At 37.5% G+C, this 13781-nt stretch overlaps 1 long non-coding RNA gene across 1 annotated transcript; it reads left to right on the top strand.

The window, feature by feature from the left end:
• Positions 1-314: 314 nt before the first annotated feature.
• Positions 315-3329, top strand: LOC132100166 (uncharacterized). Its single transcript, XR_009423092.1, has 3 exons — positions 315-545; positions 2842-2996; positions 3282-3329. It is a non-coding gene; the product is annotated as an uncharacterized LOC132100166 (long non-coding RNA).
• The last annotated feature ends 10452 nt before the right edge of the window (positions 3330-13781 follow it).

The raw sequence follows: 13781 nt of genomic DNA, 5'->3' as shown, positions 1-13781 counted from the left end.
AAACCTTAAAATAAGACTGGTTTTGTGGTCCAGGGTAACATATAAGTCATTTAAAACCAAACGGCTTTCTGCATGAGGGTCAAAAAAATTCGCCATGCAGATTTCACTGCATGTTCAAGTTGATCATTCAAATTCGACCAACAGAAAGATGTTGGGCTTAAAAGTAACATATTTGTGAGCTGTGCTTCGTACATCTCTACACTATTAACAATGGACCTTTTTTTTCACATGAAATTTCACTAATGTGACCGCACTATAACAATTTAGAATGTGTCAGAAATTACCTGTTCCATAAACCTCCACCTCACACAGTGTGCACTGTAATGAATTGCTGTAAAAATTACAGCATTATTTTACAGCCACGGGCTGTTTTTTAATAATACAGCATATTGCTGTAAACTGCAATGCATTCTGGGGTCACGTGTAGGTCTGACTCAAATTTACAGAATTTTGCTGTAAATTTCAAATCTTCAGAGCTGCATCGTTAGGTCTTCAACGGTCGAGGAGATTAACAGTAAAGGCAAGAGGAGTGATTCACAACTGTGGTAAGTGACTTCAGTTTTTTATTTTTCTTGTTTGGTAACTTGTAGTATATGAAGGTATCTACATTCGCGGTTTATACTGGTAACCCCAGATTCAAGCATTCTCCGTCTGCAGGGTGCGAGGCAGACTTGCGCGGGGTTTAAGTAGCGCGGTCGCGGTAGGATTTGACACATCCCCCGGCGCTATAGCGGCTATGGGCAGAAAATCTCTGGGTTCCTTCGTTATGAATGACATGTTTCAGTGCTTACAGTTTATATTCACGGTAACTTCGTGTTTATCAGCACACTTCGTCATGATTATTTTATGATGTAAAACAACTTTGCACAGGCAGTCATCTGTTAACACGGGCGCCGAAATAAAACGCGTTTCTAAAGCCTCGCGGTCAGTCAGGCCGCTCACGGAGGATGTGTGTGTCATATACATTCTCAGTGGTGCTGGTTAACGTAACCAGTGAGATGTGGATTTTTTGAGCCTTTGCTAACTTCAGGTAATGTGAAAACTAACTTATCTGTTTGATATAAAGTCTGCTTTGTATAGTCAGCCTACTTTATTACCATAGGGCAACCAAATACTTTTTCCTTGAAATTATTAAATATGCTATTTATAGATGTGTGTCTATATTTATGTCGGCAGGCAAATCTTGTGTGTATTTTTGCACAGGGTGCACAAAAGCACCTTATCAGTGCAGTGACACTTGAACAACTGATCATGCACGACGCTGACCAATAAACAAACGAGTTGACTTGACTTATTGTAGTTGTAGAATATTTTTCTTTTTTTCGGAAGTTTTATTGCGCCTTTGCCTTGAATCTTATCATCAGTTGTAGTGATGGGAAGTTCGGATCATTTTACCGATTCGGACTCTTGTGTCACGTTCAGCAAAATGAACGAATCTTTTTTCGAGTCATTTCGTTCATTTTAGCAAAATGTAATTAAATGTTACGTGTTACTTCCCCAACACATCCAGTACTTACGCAAACGTTCACTCTACAAAACATACAAAACTAAAATGCTATAATAAACAGAAAAGATGAATTAATTCTTTACCTGGGTCTTCAGTCTGTGGTTAGCTCACCTCACCTCTTGTCTGACAAGTCTTCAGGTTCAAGTCATTCCTTAATCACGAAACAGACCCATACACTATTTCTGACATTTGTCACTGTTTTTGTTTCCGTTTCTTGAGGATCTGTGTGGTGTTATCATTTTTTTAATAAATAAAACCCTGTTATAAATAAAGTATTGATTAATTTGTATTTTTGACTGTTTAGTAAATAAACACTAGGCTATATAATAATATAATAATCCTAGCCTACAATACAAAGTATTAATAGCCTAGTTTGTTAATTTTTAGTCCAATTTTGAGTTTGCTGGTATAATAATTGCTTTTCCTAGGCAGACTTGACATATTGGTCTAATATATGTATAAGATGATTGCTCAAAAAGGACATTATGATATAAATTAAAAGCAAATAACATTTTGAATCCTAAACAAGTAACACTACAGTTCTATATTCTAATCTGAAGGGTGAACTCAAAAGACATAAATTATACAACAAGGTCATTTTTGAAGATTTGAATCCACAGTAAAAAAAAACAAAAACAAACAGACAGAAAAAAATATCTCTTCTTTATCAAAGTGATTTTGCCATCATATAAACCATAACCAACTCTTTATTTCCATATTCAGTGTTATGGAAAAGTACCATCATGACAGAAATGCATCACATAACTGTAAGAGTAAATAATTATTATTATAAAAATAGAAAAATAACTACTATGCACCCATTTGTAAGGAAGGTTGTAAATTAACTAATCGCTCTAGCCAATGTTGTCACGGGACAAAAGAACGAACAAACCGAAGGTTCAGGAAGAAAAAAACAAAGTGCTTGCAGTCTGTTTCACATTAGGAGGCATTTTGATGCATAATCGATCCACCACTGACCATATGCAACTATGGAAGCTCAACTTCCATAAATGAACTGAAAAAGCTCGCTCTGCGCCAGTGGATACACACAGTTATGTGCACGTCACAGACTGTCCGGGCATGCACTTCCGCGTTTCAGAGATCCGCCTTTTACTTTCCGTCAACATTACATTATCAATTAACATTTAGAAAATAGATTTTTGACATTTGTGAATCATTTCAGAATCGTCTGCTTATGCATTGTGATACATTTAAGAATCACATTTTTATCCCACCCCTACTAAATATAGTATATAATGTAAATGTAAAAATATGAAATACAAAAAAAAAAATGGTATAGGTAAAAATTACTATTGTGATATTGCTTGTTTTAGGAGACACTTTGACAAGTGGACACTGGATGCTGAGTATTGAAGGCGAGGTTGTGTGTGAGGGCCCAGTTTCCTGTCCGGCCTTGCATCTCTGTTTGCTGCTTGTTTAATCTTGAGTACCAGGAGGAAGCAGTGTGTACCTTGGAGTTCATTCAAAGGTAATGGTTGAATTCTAACAAATTCAGAACCAGCATTTTATAGATAAGTTATATCAGAACATTCCTTTTAATAATGTTATGTTATAAGTTATATATACTTCTGTTGAGGCCTTTAAAACAATGTTTCTTAACTCGAGAAGAGAGTATATTTGTCATCCAGTTTAACACCATCAAGCTGAGTTAAATGTTTTTTTTTTTTAATTTGTTTTTAGTGGACATCTCAAACTTTCTGGGAGGTCCTAAAACTGATCTTAATTACATATTTTCTGTTTCATGACCCTTTAGGTGCTTTGTGGGCATAAATCCGGAGAGAGGATCCAAAGCCAAGGGAAATTCAATTCAATTCAATTCAATTCAAGTTTATTTGTATAGCGCTTTTTACAATACAAATCGTTACAAAGCAACTTTACAGAAAAAATTATGTTTCTACAATATTTAGTAGTAGCTAGTAGTTTGTGCACGATTGACAGGATTTTATAAAAAATAAAAAATAATAATAATAATAATACAAGACGTAGTCAGCTAGACAATGAACTATCAATATTATTAATTAATAGTAATTATATGATGCAGTCACACATGTAGCAATAATTGTTAGTTCTGTTTGTTGATTCAAGGTTAGCATCATCTGGGGTCCTCTGAGGGTCAGCATCATCTCTTCTCAGGTGTTCTGGATCCAGACTGGAGCTTGTGTAAATCCTAGTTACCACGGGATGTAAATCCCGTGGCAAAACATAGAAACAAAATAGAGACATCATTAGCATAGCTGCTGATCCAACAAAGTAAAATTAGTTTAACCCAAGCTAAAGAATAAAAATGCAGATGCAACTACACTCACAATTTAAGAGATACATTATTCGAATGCTTGGCGAAAGAGATGCGTTTTTAATCTAGATTTAAACAGAGAGAGTGTGTCTGAACCCCGAACATTATCAGGAAGGCTATTCCAGAGTTTGGGAGCCAAATGTGAAAAAGCTCTACCTCCTTTAGTGGACTTTGCTATCCTAGGAACTACCAAAAGTCCAGCGTTTTGTGATCTTAGGGTGTGTGATGGGTTGTAGCGTGGTAGAAGGCTAGTTAGGTACGCAGGAGCTAAACCATTTAGGGCCTTATAGGTAAGTAATGATAATTTGTAACTGATACGGAACTTAATAGGTAGCCAGTGCAGAGACTGTAAAATTGGTGTAATATGATCATATTTTCTTGACCTCGTAAGGACTCTAGCTGCTGCATTTTGGACTACCTGTAGCTTGTTTATTGACGAAGCAGGACAACAACCTAGAAGTGCATTACAATAGTCCAGTCTAGAGGTCATGAATGCATGAACTAGCTTTTCTGCATCAGAAACAGACAACATGTTTCGTAGCTTGGCAATGTTTCTAAGATGGAAGAATGGAGTTTTTGTAACATTGGAAATATGATTTTCAAAAGACAAATTGCTGTCCAATAAAACACCCAGATTTCTGACTGTAGAGGAAGTAACAGTACATCCGTCTAGCTGCAGATTGTAATCTACAAGATTCTGTGTGGTGTTTTTTGGTCCAATAATTAATATCTCTGTCTTATCCGAATTTAATTGAAGAAAATTATTTGTCATCCAATCTTTTACATTTTTAACACACTCTGTTAGCTTAGATAATTGGGAAGTTTCATCTGGTCTGATAGTTCATCATCTAGCTGACTACGTCTTGTATTATTATTATTATTTTTCTAAAATCCTGTCAAACGTGCACAAACTACTAGCTACTACTAAATATTGTAGAAACATAATTTTCTGTAAAGTTGCTTTGTAACGATTTGTATTGTAAAAAGCGCTATACAAATAAACTTGAATTGAATTTAATTGAACAAGGAAATGGTCTGTAATATCATCACTTTGGGGTACAATATCTATAGCAGTAAGATCGATTCCATGCAATATAATTAGATCTAGTGTATGATTAAAACGATGAGTGGGCCCGGTGACATTTTGCTTGACTCCAAAGGAGTTTATTAGATCAGTAAACGCAAGTCCAAATGTATCATTTGCATTATCAACGTGAATATTAAAATCTCCCATGATTAGCGCCTTATCAACTGTAACTAGAAGGTCTGAGAGGAAATCTGCAAATTCTTTTAGGAATTCTGTATACGGCCCTGGTGGTCTATACACAGTAGCCAGAGCCACAGATACATTAGATTTCTTTTGCATGTCTGACAGTGTAACATTTAGCAGAATTATTTCAAAAGAGTTAAACCTGTATCCTGTTTTCTGGGTAACATTGAGAATATCACTATATATTGTTGCGACACCTCCGCCATGACCAGTCTGACGGGGCTCATGCTTATAACAGTAGTTCGGTGGAGTAGACTCATTTAGACCAAAATAATCATTTGGTTTTAGCCAGGTTTCAGTCAAGCAGAGTACATCAAAACTATTTTCTGTGATCATTTCATTTACAATAACTGCTTTGGGTGTGAGTGATCTAATATTTATGAGCCCAAACTTAAAAAATTGTTTTTGTTCATTTACTTTACATTTTTCTGGTTTAATTACGATAAGATTTTTTCTAGAACCTACATTATGTTTTGACCTCACTATTCGGGGAACAGACACAGTCTTAATAGTTTTTACAGCGCAAGTACTTTTATCATTTAAGCGGGTGGAACAAAACTCATCATAATAGTTATTAGAGAATTGTCTTACTAGTCACATGGAGCGAAGTGTCCTGGAGATGTTGTCAGAGAGCAGCTCCGCTCCAATTCTGCTGGGGTGTAATCCATTAGCGCGAAACAGCCTAGGACGCTCCCAGAAAAGATTCCAGTTATTAACAAATAGCAGTTTCTATTCTTTACACCATGACAACAACCATTCATTTAAAGCAAAAAGTCTACTGAACCTTTCGTGTCCTCGTCGATACGTGGGCAGTGGTCCTGACACGACGATTGTCGCCGCGGGCGTCATGCTGCGATCCGTCTCGATCAGGCTGCTGAAGTCCCTCTTCAGCGACTCCGTCTGCAGCAGCGTGGTGTCGTTAACCCCGGCGTGAAGCACGACCGCTCTGGGGCTCTCGTCGGCCTTCAGGATCGCGGGTATCTGCGCAGAAACATCGAGAACACGAGCACCAGGCAAACAATGAGTGTGCACTTTACCTTCGGCTAACGTAGCACTTACGTGTCGGACGATGGAGTCTCCGATGATCACAGCGTCGCGTCCTGTCTCGCGGAGGGGAGCGAAGCGGTTCCGGATGGAGATGTCGAAGGCAGGAGGGGGAGAAGTCGTCGCCCGGGACCCGGCTCGCGTCCTCTGGTGTGGATGCACACAGGGTCCGTGGTGTCCCGTCGTCGCATTGAAGGACATCTGGGAAGATCGCGTCCTGGGTGCACCGGCCCTGTGCAGAGAAACACACAGGTAGACGTGGTGGGACTGTTAGCAGCACGCTGTATACTTACCCCGGACTTGTGAGCGTCAGCCCGGGATGATTCCAGCGCGGCTCTCCGCTCTCTCAGCTGGGCCTGCCTCACCTCCAGGTCGCGAATCTGCTTTCCCACGGCCTCGAGCTCGAGCTGCACAGAGTGGAGACATTCATCCGCCAAAAGTGCCATCGAAAGAAAAAAAACAGGACAAGTGATACAGAAGAAAACGTATGGCAGTCAACCCACATGTTGCCACTCTTCTTTGTAAAGTAATGGATTTCCAATGGAATTTCTGAAATGTAAGGATAAACACACACCAAGATTGAGTCTTCCTTTTATTGTTCTCTATCTGTCTCTGACTGTACCTCTAATCCCTCTATCTGTCTCTGACTGTACCTCTCGTCCCTCTATCTGTCTCTGACTGTACCTCTCGTCCCTCTATCTGTCTCTGACTGTACCTCTCGTCCCTCTATCTGTCTCTGACTGTACCTCTCGTCCCTCTATCTGTCTCTGACTGTACCTCTCGTCCCTCTATCTCTCTCTGACTGTACCTCTCGTCCCTCTATCTGTCTCTGACTGTACCTCTCGTCCCTCTATCTGTCTCTGACTGTACCTCTCGTCCCTCTATCTGTCTCTGACTGTACCTCTCGTCCCTCTATCTCTCTCTGACTGTACCTCTCGTCCCTCTATCTGTCTCTGACTGTACCTCTCGTCCCTCTATCTGTTTCTGACTGTACCTCTCGTCCCTTTGTCTCTGACTGTACCTCTCGTCCTCTATCTGTCTCTGACTGTACCTCTCGTCCCTTTATCTGTCTCTGACTGTACCTCTCGTCCCTCTATCTGTCTCTGACTGTATCTGTCCTCCCCCTATCTGTTTCTGAAAGTATTATTATGTTTTGTAATATATCTAATGTATTGTGTCCTCTTTGCTCTTTTCAATATTTCTAGTCACACTTTGAATCCTGGGATGGAATTTCATCTGGAGCATAATTGTTATTTGGTTGATTTTTATCTGTTTTTGATGAAAAGTTTGTATGACTTGTTTGGCCATATCGGTCTATTCTTTAAGTGAAGAAAGCTATCTGAAAGCATCTTTGTGGTTTTTAAAGGATTAGTTCACCCAAAAATGAAAATTCAGTCAATAATTACTTATGTCGTTCCACACCCGTAAGATCTTTGTTCATCTTCACAACACACATTAGGATATTTTTGATAAAATCCAATGGCTCAGTGAAGCCTGCATTTCTAGCAAGATAATTTCTTTTTTCAATGCCCAGAAAGCCACTAAAACATTTAAAACAGTTCATGTGACTACAGTGGTTCAACCTAAATATTATAAAGCAATGAGAATACTTTTTGTGCGACAAAACCCCCCCCCAAATCAACGATTTTATTCAACAATATCTAGTGATGGGCGATCTCAAAACACTGCTCCATGAAGCTTAACGAACCTTTTGTTTTTAAATCATTTGCTCGGAACGTGTATCAAACTGCAAAAATCACATGAACTATTGAAATTTCAAAACACTTATGACGTAACGAAGCCTCGTTTACTGAAATCATGTGACTTTGGCAGTTTGATATGCTCTGATTTGAACCAAAAGATTCATAAAGCTTCGAAGCTTCATGAAGCAGTGTTTTTTAAAAAAATCATCCATCACGAGATATTGTTGAATAGTCATTATTTTGTTTTTTTGCACACAAAGTATTTTCATCGCTTCATTACACTAAGGTTGAACCACTGTAGTCACATAAACTGTTTTAAATATGTTTTTAGTACCTTTCTGGGCATTGGAAAAGGAAATGATCTTGCTAGCAATGTAGGCCTCACTGGGCCATCAGGTTTTATAAAAAATATCTTAATGTGTGTTGTGAAGAAGAACAAAGGTCTTAAGGGTGTGGAACGACATGAGGGTGAGAAATGACAGAATTTTCACTTTTGGGTGAACTGTTTTAATATGACCATGTTGGTCATGTTTTGGTTATAACGCATTTTGAATATTTCTTTGTGTCAAGGTCCATGATGGCCAATATGTTCCAAGTAATTAAAAAAAAATAATGCCAAAATTGTCATGTCCATTAAAAAAAAAAGAAATAATTTTAAAATAAATAAAAATGTTCAAAATAATATACTTTTTATGGCATTTTTTTCATGTAAGTTTGAAAGTGATATATAACATTTTGACCTGTTTTTTTTTTTAGATTTCATTTTTTTTATTTTTTTGGTGAATTAAGTTATGCATTATACAACACTTTATGCAGTTAAATGTTTTTTAAAGCATATGCAGTTCATAGTTTACATTTAAAATTCAGCTGCCAGTCATTAAGTCAGCAATAGGGAAAATATATTGTATGCTATCATTTTACATACTTTGAAAAAAGCATATGTGTATTTGATAATAATAATTATGTTAATTGCCATATACAATATATTAAAAATGCAGTATATAATATATTTTTTGTAAAAATGCAGTATACAAAATATAAAAAATTACTGTAAATTTTACAGTAAAATACTGGCAGCAGGGTTGCCAGCCAGTTACTGTAAATTTAGTATTTGATGCCGTCGATGGCCTTTGCAGCTCCCCAGGTGGAATATGTGGTCGACTGTACAGCCTTTCCTTTCAATGCCAAATTCTCTGAAAACATTTAAAGAGACAGAGGGTCAAGACTCAAATGTGTGAAGTTTCAGTACATTCCATTTAGGTTCAAATATTAAATTCCAATCCAAAACATTTACTACTACATTAAACCTGAAGTCAATATTTTTAATGGATCTGCACATGAACTAACTACGAGCAGTTGTATTTTATTAACCATCATTAAAAAGATGAATACATACTATAAGTTGTGTATTGGTTAATGTTAGTTTATGCATGTTAACTAATGTGACATTAGTTAATACTTTTTACCTTTTGAGTTTTCTGAACTTCCCTGAATTGAAAAGACACCTTTTACAAAAACAAAATATTTTCATTGCTTTCTGGGATGTTGATTAAATTTGTGTCACATTTGATTCTTTAAAAACGTTCATAAAGAAACTGATGTGTGTCATTTATATACGGAAATAATTAATTTGCATTTTCATTAAGTCCACCTGATTTACGCAGCAAACATATTTTGTTTGTTATCAACAAAAATATCTACTCTAGAGGGACTTGGCTGTTGTTATTGATTCTATTTGGAAGTCTACCGGAAGTAACGTTTGTTTATGTTGTTGCCGTTGAAACCGTCTATACTCACCCAAAAGTAAGAACAGATAAGAGACTCCCTCCATCTTGTTTGTTAACCTGTTAGCCAGCACCCCCCATTATGGCATACCCCCCATATATATATATATATATATATATATATATATATATATATATATATATATATATTACCAACAGTATTGACGGCTTCTACAAACTACTTAGTCATTAAACATGCCAATGCATAGTTTTTTTTTTCATTATAAAAAACACTAGACAGAAACTTAGACATCATATAAGTGATTTATTTGAGCACTAGAAAGATACAATAAGAATATTTGAGTAAGAAAAATAAGAATAACAAGAAAAATAAATAAAAAAGATTTAGCTTTGTTTGCCAGTTACAGAAAATCCTGAGATTGCTAGAAATGCAGCATTTACAATGACTTACGATGCAAATAAGTGCTGATGTGCTGATGGCCACTTATACAGATGGTAATAACACAAATGTGCCATATAGTAAATAATCCACTCTCTCTATTCATATAGACGCGTTCACTTTGATAGCCGTGATCATACAGTAATAGCGAGCTGATTTGGGCTGATTTGCACTCAAACAGATGGTAATCATGCAGATTGATTCACATTCAACATAAAACACACTCTCACATTTATAAAAACTGTTGAAAAATAAAACAAACAAAGAAAAAGGCGATCGCTATAAGTTCCGCCTCCACCAGTTGACATGTGCGTCAGAGCGTGTCACGAGGGAGCGCCAAAATTCAAATAAACTATATTTCGCCCATCTTTCATTCATTCTTTTTTCCGGTGGATTGTCTCATTCTGTTTGTGACACTGTACGCTGCAAAACCATGGCGTTTTTTTACTACCAAGACGCAGTTTCCGACCGTGAGTTATTCCATAACGGACACAAACAGTTCTGTCGCTGAAGAACTGAAACGTAAAACAAAGGAATTATGATCCATATTACAACGTTATTGCTTCGTTGGACTAAACGTGCTACATGAGATGTCGTTCAGTGGACCCTTACCTTTCCAACTAAACCGGGATTTACAGCTGTGGATGTGTTTATGACTCGTTATTAAGATGGATCTGGTATGTACAGCATTTCCATCGCTCATGTTTTGATGTGTACGGCTTACACAAATGTAGCAAATACAGTCTTTATAAGCGTTCCATTGAAAAACAGCGATCTGTCGTCGATGCTTGAGACTTAGATCTTTATAATGATACATAGTTTGTCAAGATTAAATTTGTCCCGTTTCATTTAATCTATTTGTAAACACTGACACGTGCGAGTTTAGGAGCTTTGAGGAAGAGGACGTTGGGGTGCTGGCTGAGAGGTTGAAGACCATTAGCCAGATACCTGTGATGGTCAGATATGACAAGGGCATACATCCCTCCTTTAGTGTGTGTGTGTGTGTGTGTGTGTGTGTGTGTGTGTGTGTGTGTGTGTGTGTTTCTCATAGCAGCTAGAGTCTCCACCCTTGGTAAATTCTGACTGGCTGCTTGCAGAATACATTTCAGCACATCTCTCAGGTCAAGTCTGATTTAGTAAACAAATCTGGAAAAATGCAAATTAGGATGAGGACTTTCTGGCATCAATAAATAAAAATAAAATATAAATTCTGCAAAAAAATAAATAAAATAAAATTGTTGTAGTCAATTTAGAATGTGTAGCTTTTAGTCTGATGATTTAAAACATGCTCGGTTATGAACGTAATCTCGGTTCCCTGAGATACAGAACGAGTACTGCGTATGGGGGAAAATACCCTTTTTTCCTCGATACTGAAGCCTTTTTTCAATAACGCAGTGCAACTGTACTGCCATTGGTTTAATCTGTTAAACTTGTTTTAAACCAATGACAGTGCTGCGCAAACCTGTGGCGATGCAGCGCGCCAAAGCCCGCCAAAATGGACGGGGCGAATGGCTATATAAGCAGGCAAATCACCAGAGGAAATCTCCAAATGACTACAGCCCCATAGACTCCCTCTGCCAATGCATTGATGAAATTAATAGTTGGATGTGCCAGAACTTTCTTCAGTTAAACAAGGAAAAAACTGAAGTCATTGCATTTGGAAACAAAAATGAAGTTCTCAAGGTGAATGCATACCTTGACTCTAGGGGTAAAACAACTAAAAATCAAGTTAGGAATCTTGGTGTGATTCTGGAGACAGACCTTAGTTTCAGTAGTCATGTCAAAGCAGTTACTAAATCAGCATACTATCATTTAAAAAACATTGCAAGAATTAGATGTTTTGTTTCCAGCCAAGACTTGGAGAAACTAGTTCATGCCTTGATCACCAGCAGGGTGGACTATTGTAATGGGCTCCTCACCGGCCTTCCCAAAAAGACCATTAGACAGCTGCAGCTTATCCAGAACACTGCTGCCAGGATTCTGACTAGAATCAGAAAATCTGAGCATATCACACCAGTCCTCAGGTCCTTACACTGGCTTCCAGTTACATTTAGGATTGATTTTAAAGTACTTTTACTGCTATTTAAGTCACTAAATGACCTAGGACCAAAATATATTGCAGATATGTTCACTGAATATAAACCTAACAGGCCACTCAGATCACTAGGATCTAGTCAATTAGAAATACCAAGGGTTCACACAAAACAAGGGGAGTCCGCCTTTAGTTACTATGCTGCCCGCAGTTGGAATCAGCTTCCAGAAGAGATCAGATGGGCTAAAACACTAGTCACATTTAAATCTAGACTCAAAACCTGTTTAGCTGTGCATTTATTGAATGAGCACTGTGCTATGTCCGAACTGATTGCACTATATTTTCACTGTTTTTTATGTAAAATCATTTTCTAACTGTTTTTAAATTCATTTTAAGTAAATGTTTTAATCATTTTAAAAGTTTTAAAATTGCTTGTTTTTTTTGTTATTATTTTTCTTCATGATTATTTTACTTTCTTTTATGTAAAGCACTTTGAATTACCATTGTGTACGAAATGTGCTACATAAATAAACTTGCCTTGCCTTCCAGAATGAATCACTCGATGTAACTGGAAGCTGCAGCATCGTGGCATGGCATATAATGCAGTACTCGTTCCATATCTCAGGGAACCAAGGTTACTTTTGTAAACGAGTACGTTACCTTACGATACTTCACTCATACTGCATATGGAGAACGAATTCAACCACAGGGCGCCATGGTCCCTTTACGCTACACTGCTAAGAGGGAGGTAACTCCCTGGAGGTGGCATGATGACGGAGTCTTCAATCCTTGAAGTGTTCAACACAGACATCAAAACCAGCCTCTCCAGCACACTGCTGTGCTCTTATCATCTGATCGTGGGTGTATCTCTCTATTAGTTTTATTGGATCTTAGTGCTGCGTTTGACACAATTGACCACAACATTCTTTTGCATAGACTTGATCACTTTGTTGGCATTAATGGAAGTGCATTAGCATGGTTTAAATCGTACTTATATGACCGCCATCAGTTCGTAGCAGTGAATGAAGATGTATCATATCGATCACAAGTGCAGTATGGAGTACCTCAAGGCTCAGTACTAGGGCCGCTACTCTTCACGCTTTATATGTTACCCTTGGGAGATATCATCAGGAAACATGGTGTTAGCTTTCACTGTTATGCTGATGATACTCAGCTCTATATTTCTTTGCGGCACGGTGAAACACACCAATTTGAAAAACTAATGGAATGCATAGTCTATATAAAAAACTGGATGACAAGTAATTTCTTACTGCTAAATTCTGAAAAAACAGAGGTGTTAATTATAGGACCTAAAAACTCTGCTTGTAATAACCTAGAACACTGTTTAAGACTTGATAGTTGCTCTGTCAATTCTTCGTCATCATTTAGGAACCTAGGTGTGCTATTCGATCGCAATCTTTTCTTAGAAAGCCACATTTCTAGCATTTGTAAAACTGCATTTTTCCATCTCAAAAATATATCTAAATTAGGGCCTATGCTCTCAATGTCAAATGCAGAAATGTTAATCCATGCATTTATGACCTCAAGGTTAGTTTATTGTAATGCTTTATTGGGTGGTTGTTCTGCACGCTTAGTAAACAAACTACAGCTCGTCCAAAAAGCAGGAGCAGGAGTTCATACTAGAACCAGGAAGTATGACCCTATTAGCCTGGTCCTGTCAACACTGCACTCGCTCCCTATCAAACATCGTATAGATTTTAAAATAT

The sequence above is a fragment of the Carassius carassius genome, chromosome 2 (assembly GCF_963082965.1).
Source record: "Carassius carassius chromosome 2, fCarCar2.1, whole genome shotgun sequence".
Lineage (NCBI taxonomy): Eukaryota > Metazoa > Chordata > Actinopteri > Cypriniformes > Cyprinidae > Carassius > Carassius carassius.
This window is presented reverse-complemented; position numbering and strand designations above follow the sequence as displayed.